Below are 7,449 nucleotides of genomic sequence, written 5' to 3'. Positions count from 1 at the left end.
CCCACAAAATCTCCAGGTATTTCCTACCACCACAGAGCTGCCAACACCATATGCAGCCCATCCTCCCAAACAGGAAAACTGATCTCTGTAGTCTGGAGAATGCCAGGAGGCAGATAACCTTCGGGGCCTGGTGTAAAATGCCCATAGGCATGGCCGAAAGAAAAACTGTCACACTCTAAAACTCAAATCTGGAAGCATCCCCTTCCTGAACACGTTGTTCCTCCGGTTTAGTCCCCCGTCAGATCAATCCTTCCATTGTAACCCCTCCACTGAGAGGATAATTTTTTTCTTATTCCAAATGCCCACCATCAAGATGCTTCTTTTAAAATGGGAACAGAAAAATCTGTCATCTGCAAAATCTCTCCGAGGGAGCAGCTCAATTAAATCTGCTGTTGGGCCTTCAGTTTTCACGTCGTCCTCATCATTTCCCGCCCGAGTCCAGCGGCCTCTTGGGCTGTGATGCGTCTTGGCTCGGGTTCCTCTTAACCGAAGGCCTGGGACGCGCCAAGAGAAAGGATGCTAGTATGTCGATTTTGTTTTCCTTCATTGATGGGGGAGAACTATTTCGCACATAATTATAACAGCCGCAGAGAGATTGTACGAACGGCACTTTACTGGAAATTTCAAGGGGCTGAACAAGGAAAAGCCTGTGCTTAATGTCAGCAGCTCGGAGAAAGACTCCAGACGGCCAGTGGCGGAGGAGAGACAATGCAAAGAGCCCAGGCTGCAAGAAAGAAACCCTTCAGAGCAGATGTGGGTCTTCCAGATGCCAGGAGAAACCAAGCCAGGAGGGAACCACGGAACCAGGCCAGCTCATCTCTTGGGTGCTCATTTTTATTTTTGCAAGAGGATTTGGGTGAAAAGAACAGAGCATCCCGTGTGTCAATCCCACGTGCACCCCACCCTGCCTCCGAGGAGCTCAGGGCCGAGTATCTGGTTCTCCTTTGCTGTATTTTAATCCTCGTGACAGCTCTGTGACGTAGAGTAGGCTGTGACAGAGCAACAGTTTAAGGTTGCCAGCTCTGGGTTGGAAAATACCAGGAGATTTTGGGGGTGGAGCCTGAGGCGTGGGGTTTGGGTAGAATCATAGAACCATAGAGTTGGAAGAGAACCCAAGGGCCATCAAGTCCAACCCCTTGCCATGCAGGAATGTTACCGCTGCTGTTCGGGTAACATTAAGTGATTTCAGTTCAGGCAACGTAGTGAGGCGCAGGAAGCCGGTGTTCTTCGAAAACAGAATATCTTTATTCGAAAGTGATCGATACAGCTCAGGCAAGGGACCGCCGCCGTAGCCGAGCGCAGGACCTTTTATACACGAAGATCAAAAGAGGGCAAGGGGGCAGGTAAGAGGGCAGGCCTCTTACCTCCTAACAATAAAGAAACATCAACACATAAAAGAAAGGTACAGTTACAACTTTGTGAATGGAAACCATGAGATCTTGCTGTCAGGCGTCTTCCTTGCGAGACTGTACAAGAGCGCAGGAACAGGGAGTGGAGAGTGTCCATTCATAAAACTGGGTGAGGCTGTTAACGCACCCAGCCATCTGATTATCAGATGGTGGCTTCCTTGGGTTATGCCTTGAAGCTCCTGTGCTTCAGTCCCACAACAAAAGAAAGTTCAAATGGTCCAATGGTGGTCTTGGCACGTTCTTCAGTGGCTGGGACATCTGGGGTGCCGTCATCAGATTCAATTGTAATTCCAAAAGGGTCTTTGTTTTTGCTAAAGAGATTTACTGGGTGTTGGTCCAAAATGAATTCCAGCACTAACTTCCTTGGGTCTTAAAATCAGCTGCTACAAGCTATTGCTTTTACTAACAGATACAAATATCTAAAGTAACATTTCTAATTTAAACATTAGATGCAATCCTAAAGAACTTACAATATAATAATAAAGAGCACCTATATATATATGTATGTATGTATGTATGTATGTATGTATGTATGTATGTATGTATGTATGTATGTATGTATATGTATATATGTATATATGTATATATATGTATATATATGTATATGTATATGTGTGTGTGTGTATGTATGTATGTATGTATGTATGTATGTATGTATGTATGTATGTATGTAGGTAAACAAGAATATCCTAAACTAACATTAATAAACCTTGAATCAACTGGAATGATTGACATAAGCATAAACATTAGGCAACAATAAATCCAACACTGAGGGGCTTACACTAAGTCTTAGAAGAAATAAAAGCAGGAAGAAAACCATGTGAAACATTGGCACAACCACATATACACGTCCTTTCCAGACCCTATGGAGACTTCCGGGTAACACTGGTCTCTTTGCTCCCGTCCTTAGCCAGTGCAGTCTGGTGATAGGCTTAGGAAAATATTTTTATATTTTCCTGGCAGTAACAGGAACACACAATCCAAGCACTCCTGTCAGTGTCAGGCTCTCGAACGTGGAAATAACAGAGACCGTAGGAAAGTCCCAAAGCAGTTTATTTCTACAACGCGTAGAGTAACAGATAAAGCTGAATCTAAGCTTTCTGCTTAGATCCCGCAGTTATATCCTTCAATTCCCCCCCCCCCCATTTGATTCCCACCAAATGGACTTCAGAGAGAGAGCATGACATTTGCACTACAGAGCTTCAAGAGCCCTGGGAACGTTCGCACCCAACCTTCTCGCATGGGAGGGGCTGAAGTGGCTTGAGAGAATTGCCAGGGAGGGGAGGGGGAAGCCGGAAAGCATTTACAGGAAACATTTGCCATCTCTACACAGCAAGACATCTACACACTGAGACATCTACACACTGACAGGCATGGGCCTGACATTCTGCCCCTTAAGACCTTCCCCCCCCACCCGGGCGATCGGGGTAGGCCCGGTGGAATGCCTTCACTAAACGAGGGGCCTGAACGTTTTTGGAGTCGACCCACTCGTTGTCTCCGGCTGGGAAATGAGTCCATGCGATCAAATACTGAAGCCGGCCCCGGTGCAACCGAGAATCCAAGACTTCCTCCACTTCGTGGTGAGGCTCCCCTCGCACCATCCTTGGAACAGGCACGGCTGGCTGAGGGTGCCAATCATCTGGCCCGAGTATCGCCTTTTTGAGGAGACTGCAATGGAAAACAGGATGCACGAACTTCAAATTTTTTGGTAACCGTAATTCAGCCGTTAGCTCATTGATCACTCTGAGCACCTGGAACGGACCTATGTACTTCTTCCCCAGTTTCCTGCACCCTTGCAGCCCCCGCAAGTTCCGGGTAGATAAATACATCCAATCCCCCACCGTCAGAGTCACCGGCTGCCGCTTCTTGTCGGCCTGCCGCTTATACCCCCGCTTCGCCTTCTCCAAAGCCCGCTGCATCGGCCCCATGCTTGCCGGATGGACTGCACCCATTCCCGGAGCTCTACGGGCCCCTCCTGCACCTCCCCAAGAAAGGAAGCGGCTTTGCCGACTGCCCGAGACGACCTCAAAGGGAGTTTTCCCTGTGCTGCTATGCACCGCTGTTATTATAGGCTTTTAATTCAGCAATAAGGCAGAAGGTCAACCCAATTGTCTTGCTGGAAATTGATATAACATCGCATAAGTACTGCTTTCGAAAGCGTCAGCGTTACGCAAGCAGTTCCCGCCTGCCACGTTTGTAGGCGTGCATTGAAACGCCAAGGACAGCGCTGAGGATTCTGTGCCCAGTAGCTTCGAGGAAATGCCACCACCAGAACCGCTGAAATGAACTTTGCTCCGCTGGCGGTCTGATACTGGCATCTTATCAGGGAGGCGGCGTGAAGGCGGTAGGATATGGAGTTACAAACAGGCGGGCTAACTTGCTTTGCCGAGGGCAGCGAAGAACAAGGGAACAAAATGCGCCTTGCTTTGAAAAAAAGGTCTACAACCATCCAGATCACTGACTTCCCCTCTGCTGGACGGCTGAGAATGCGGTAATGAAGTCCATGGAGATCCTCAATTCCTTCCAGGGCGCAGCAGCCGCCCGGCAAAGGGCTGGAGGAGACCGGACACCTTCCCTTGCGCTCTTTTGGACATATTCAGCATTGGCATGTAGGGCACCGCTTTCACATAGGCCTCCACATCCCCTCAAAAGAGTTTTCCACCAAAAATTGTCCTAACGGACCAAATGCAAAGTTTTCACAGACCCAAAGTGACCAGCTGTCTTTACATCGTGAGAGCCCTGCAGCCAGAAGGCTGGGCGCTGCGAGGAAGGCACATACAGTCACTCCCCTTCCACCCAAAAACTCCCCAGCTTTTCCAGCAGGTCACCCCCCCCTTCATCCGTGGCACTTCTGATTGCCCCCGCCCCCGTAGAAACTCTTCCAGCGGCCCGGGGACAGCCGAGGAAAGCTGGAGTGAAGCGCCGCTTTCACGACTCCGAGTGACTTGACTGCTTAAGCCCAGCTGAGATGGGTGAGAACACCAAGTCCCGACCGGGTAGGGTCCCCAGGGAAAGGATGCGGCAGCCGAGACAATGCATCAGCCAGGCAATTGGCCTCCCCGGGGAGGAAATGCAAGAGTGAACTTGAGGCGGGGAGAAAGAAGTCAGCCCGCGAAGTTGCTTGGCGGACAGTTTCCCGGGGAGGCAAGGAGCTACTGCCAAGTTCGCGATAGTCGGTCCACACCTCTCGAGCGGGAGGGCCGCTCCTTCCAGCCAGTGCCGCCAGGCAGTCAGAACACGCTTGATTGCCCCGTCTACGCCTTGTCATAACCGTCCAATGAGCACTCCGCCCCGAAAACTGCGGGAAAGATAGGGCGTATGAGGATACAGCCTCCCATCCTCCCCTTCTGAAGTAGGGCCGCACCCACTTAGCTTTATCAGAACATCGGCGTGAGCGACAAAATGGTTTTGGAGGGCCGAGGTCTCCATGGCGTAAGAGGGGCTCCGGCGTGAAAACGCGTTTGAGCACCCGGAATGCAGCCTCACATTCCGTCGACCACGACGGCGGGGCCGATGCGGCCTCGTTGCCCCTGGCCCCTCCCCCCCTGCGTCGCGCAACAAATCCAGTGAGAGGCAAGCCAGCTGAGAACAAAGTCCGGTATAAAGTCCGATAGAAGTTAGCGAAGCCCAGGAATGACTGCAGCTGGCCGTACAGTGCGGGGCTCCTGCCACTGCACCACATCATTCTACCTTGCCCGGGTCCAGCTCCAACCCCCGGCTGGAGATCCGGTAGCCGAAAAAATCCAGCCGCTCCTTATGAAAGTCACATTTAGACAACTTCCGCGACGAACAGGTCATTGTCCAGGCAGACCGTTGACGCGCTGCTCGCCCTGATTCGCCGACGTGCTCCTCCCTCCGACTACAGGAGTAGAATTAATACATCGTCCAAATACACCACCACCCCCACTGAACAAAGAAAGTCCTGGAGCACCTCATTAATCAGACACATGAAAGTGCCTGGCCAGCCGCTTAACCCGAATGGTATTGTTAAAAGCAGCGGTAGGCCGAACTGGCCCAACCTCAAGTGTTGAAAGCCGTCAGGTGCTTTCGTAGCCCTTGGCGATTCTTACCCGGTAGTAAGGCTTCCCACATAAGTCAATTTAGTGAAAATCTTCCCTTGCCCAAACAGCTAAGCAGAAGTCCTTGATCAGGGGAGGGTACGGTTACTGAAGCGCCGACTTCGCGTTTAGTCCCCGGTAAATCTGTGCACTGTCATGAGGAGCCATCCTTTTTCCGCACGAACAGGACAGAGTCGCGGCAAAATCCACTTGGTCACCCGTTTTATAAAGCCCGTTTCAAATTTTTGTCCAAAAAATTCTTGGGCGCCTGGGCTTCTGTGACGGGCTCATGGGGTAGAAGCTGACTTTTGGGTAGCTTGGCCCCAGGTAGTAACTTCGATCTTGCAATCTGTCTTACGCGATTGGGGCAGCAACTTGGTCACCTCCGTCTCTTGAACACCCTCCGGAGGTCCGGTAGGAGCTGGGGGGATGGCCGAGGCGTCCAGTGCGGCTCCCAGCCCGCTCGTGGGAGAACCTGCCTGCATCTGCGCGGGGACTAACATATGGTCACCGCAAAGAGATCAACAAATCGAATAGAGTTGGAGGACCAGGAGATCTCCTGGATCATGGTCTGCGCAACCAACGCAGCAAGGCACCCCCAGCACCAGGGAATATTTGGCCACCTTAGCGATGATGAACTGCGGCTCCTCCCCAATGCCCTCGCATTGGATCAGGACCCGGCTCTATGGGTTGCGTGGCTGCGTGCACCCCAATGTGGCCCCATCCATCCTGCTCCAAACAAGAGATGGGGCAGCGCGGGAACTTCCGCCGTAGTCCCAACTGGTTTACCAGGGCTGGCTGCATTAGGCAGCCCGGGTGCAACTGGAGTCCACAAGGGCTTTTAGCGTCTGCACACTAGTCCCCACAAAGTCTGATTGACACAGTCACTGGGAGAAGGAATGGGCGTTGGTTTTCACTCACCGTCAATTTCGCACCCTTCGAAGGGACCTGGCGTGGTAGCATCCCAGAGCCAGGTAAAGCTGTGCGTTTCCCGTTGACTCCTTGCTGGAGTTGGGGCCGTCTGCCTCCTCGGGGGGTCAAGCTTCGCCTCGCTGGCGTTGCCACTTATGCGCCTGATCCTTTCTTGAAAGAGGGTTTCCTCCCTGGACCGGAGTTGTCTTGGTCATCACCAACGCGCGCCGGTGGGAGGCCCACCGAGGAGTCCGGACTTTCTTATTGAGACGCACGCCGCCGCTTTGTGCCCTCTCATCCGCCCGCCAATTCAGGCACAGTCCCAGCCCGCCCGCCACAGCGCGCCAAGCGACTCGCTTTGCCTCCACTTCCCACTTTCGCGAGCTGGGAGGTGCCACTCCAACGAAGGGCGGGAAGGTGTTGGCGGGAGTTTGTCCCGCTGTTTCAGTATCTTACCTGCACCCTCGTGGGCGGATCTCTGCCTGCGCCAGCCCGCGTGTACCAACCCGCCAGGAGAGGTTGGCTCCGCCCGTCACCATGGCCCATTGTGCCACCTCTGGGTGAAGCCCCTCTCCGGAAGAAATGGATTTTTCACCTGCTCAGGCCAGTCCTGGACCACCCCGAGCCAGCTGTCGGAACTCTGGGGGCGTACTCACTCACAGATCGGGACCCCTGCGGTTGCCGTAAAACCGACCCGGGCCTTCTCTTCCACTCAAACGGATCCTCCAGAACTGTAAAGCGCCGCCCGGAATGGCAACATGAAGTGGGGAAGGAACGCATGGTCGGGCGCCCGACTTCTGTAAAGTCCGCACGTACCAACTGGCAGCCGCTCCCATCCAGGAGAGCCCCCACCTCATGTACCTGCTTTCGATCTCATCCTGCATTGTGAAATTAAGCCACCCGTGCTTTTCCGTAATGTGCGCCTCAACCTGCACAAGGAAGTAGACCAGCTTCTCCATTCGTCCCGTCAAAACGAGCCTTCACACGCCTTGCCCGGCGTCTCGCGGTACTGGCGGCTGTTGCAGCTCCAGTGGACCCAGTAACCCCTGCTGCCCAGGCTGACCGTGCGT

Source organism: Sphaerodactylus townsendi, linkage group LG17 (genome assembly GCF_021028975.2).
Source record: "Sphaerodactylus townsendi isolate TG3544 linkage group LG17, MPM_Stown_v2.3, whole genome shotgun sequence".
NCBI classification, from domain to species: Eukaryota; Metazoa; Chordata; class Lepidosauria; order Squamata; family Sphaerodactylidae; genus Sphaerodactylus; species Sphaerodactylus townsendi.
Note: the sequence above shows the minus strand (reverse complement) of the source record.